Here is a 2498-nt window from a genome sequence, read left to right on the forward strand (position 1 = left end):
AGAGAGAGAGAGAGAGAGAGAGAGAGAGAGAGAGAGAGAGAGAGAGAGAGATTGACATGTATGTGCTTTTACAGTACAGCTTGAACAGTAACAACATTTCCTGTGGTTGTAAATCACTCCTTCAATGTCTTGTGGGGTAATTAGAGCCATGAAATCCTGTCCATTACCCACCTGACCATCATGTGGCTCATTAAGGTTCTTGTCACCTGTGGGTTTTTTAATCACTTAGCAATCCTTTATGAAGCGAGAGCCACAATCAAGATGTAACGTGTAGCAATTTGACCTGCACTAGATGTGACTTGTTAAAGGTAAGGCAAGTTTATATAGCCCATTTTGGAAACAAGACCATTCAAAGTGCTTTACCATACATGTCAGCTTGTATGGATTGTCCGTAAGATATAAGGATTTTACGTCATTTTGCAGGAATACGGACGTATAGAGCAACCTTACGGATTTTTTCAAGTCTTGTGAATTTTTTTGAAAACCTCATTTTCAAATTTATCTAGCATGTCAGAACCTGTAGGATGATTTAAAAAACAACAAATAACATGAAATAGCCAGCTTTCAACCTGTTCTGCCGGTAGAAATAAGTTTTGAGATTTTTCCGCTGTCCTCTCCTCCTGCTTCGCAGCAGGCGCTTTCATGTCCGCAACCGACTGACAACCCCCCCCCCGCCGTGCGAGTTGTACAGATTTTTATACTTTATGCAGGTAAACGTCCAAAGAGGTTGACATGTATGCTTTACATGCTCTACAACAATTTTAAATTGTGTTTGTTTTCTGATTGAAATGCACTTCTACCCCAAACATGTCTGTTTAAGCTGAGTTGAAACATTTTCTCTTTTTTGTGATACAATGGAAGGGGATAGTGATGGTGCTATCTGAATCTTCTAATGTAGGATTTTTTAGGGGCACACTGTAAACAAAGGGTGGTGTCTGTTTTTGTAAAACAAGCCAACAACAATTGATGATATGTTGGCATATTTGAATAGTGCCTCATTCTGTAGTGGTTTGTATAAATGCAAGTAATGGGATTTGCCTTTACTGTCTAAAATTTGTGAAACACATCATTTAGATGCARCTGCACTATACTGTACCAGTCTGTGAGTCTGGCTGTCTTGTGTTATGTTTGATGCTTTTGGGGCAATTTTTCAGTTTTCCCTAAGGGTTTTGGACTACTTGCAGCACAGTACTGCATATAAAAACCCAAACACTCGACGTATGGCAGAATATTTTATTCTTGAGATGAACCAGTTTTGTTTGAAAATTCCTTCTATGTTGAGGACTAAAGTAAGTATTATATATACTATATACAGTATATTCAATTGATTGAGTAATCCTTCACATGCCATATTATTTACATTTTTTGTGTGTTATCTGGCAAAGTACTCTACATGCATGTGTCACTTTAAAACAAACTAAAAGAGCCTGTTGTTTAAAGTATTTTGTGTCTTTAAATTATATAATTTATAGCTAAATTACAAAAAATAAAAATCATACACATTAAACTGGCAACGTTTTGTGTTTTACTTGTTCTAACTAATAGTTTTTTTCACAACTCCCTCAGGCTGTGGCATTGACTGAAAGGCTCAAACATGAACCTTGATGTTATCGTGCCCTGTTTGGGGATGTGAGTCAACTGGCGAGACATAGTTTACTATTCCCTCGGGTGTATACCTGGCATGAGGTCACCGGCCCCATGAATTTCTTCTTTTTTTGTCCTCAGGACAATCTTAACGACCTTTCCCAAGGACACACAACACTGAGGGGGAAAAAAAAATCTTTTTTTAGAATGAATAAACAGACAAATCCCAAACCACAAACCACAACCTATCTGTTTTATACGCACAACAAATTATTTTGTTTGGCTGCCCATGCCATGAGTTTGCCATCTGCGGTAGGTGTTTGAACCTCCATTTGGCTGAAACAAAGACATAAACAGAAGCTTCATGCCTGCACCAACAAGACATGCTGAGCTGTTGATAAAAGGATTGGCATAAACAAAGATATCCCTCTGATGTGATAAAAATACAGTCCATTAAATCAGGCACTTTGTGTAAAATGGGCATTTGCCCACTACAGAAATAAAATGCACTGTGTGTATCCTACAGGAAATCAGAGAGTTTACAATAAAAAAATACAATCCCAACTTTGTGAGGGTTAAACAAAAATAGCCTAGGTGACGTTTTTTGGTAAAGCTAAAATGTTTTTGATTAGCAGACATTTGAACAGCAGGCACTGTTTTAAAGGTGGTACTTTTTCTGTATCAAAGTGCCTCTCTGGCACAGCCAGCTTTAAAGAAACTGTTCCTTCATTGCAGTAACTTAACCTATAGTGCTTCAATGTAAATAGGCCAAAATCATCCATATTAAGTAAATTAAATAAAGTAAATCAAATGTGGACTGTTTTATGTCTGCTTGTGCTGTAGTTTGTTTTCTCGTCCAAAGAAAGTGTGTGTGTGTGTGTGTGTGTGTGTGTGTGTGTGTGTGTGTGTGTGTG

General features: G+C 37.7%; 1 protein-coding gene across 2 annotated transcripts in view; it reads left to right on the forward strand.

Moving 5' to 3' along the window:
- luzp2 (leucine zipper protein 2) overlaps positions 1 to 2498 on the forward strand; it is a 205595-nt gene that overhangs the window by 105107 nt on the left and 97990 nt on the right. The gene's annotated exons all lie outside the window — the stretch shown is intronic.

Source organism: Austrofundulus limnaeus, unplaced genomic scaffold (assembly GCF_001266775.1).
Source record: "Austrofundulus limnaeus strain Quisiro unplaced genomic scaffold, Austrofundulus_limnaeus-1.0 Scaffold159, whole genome shotgun sequence".
NCBI lineage: Eukaryota > Metazoa > Chordata > Actinopteri > Cyprinodontiformes > Rivulidae > Austrofundulus > Austrofundulus limnaeus.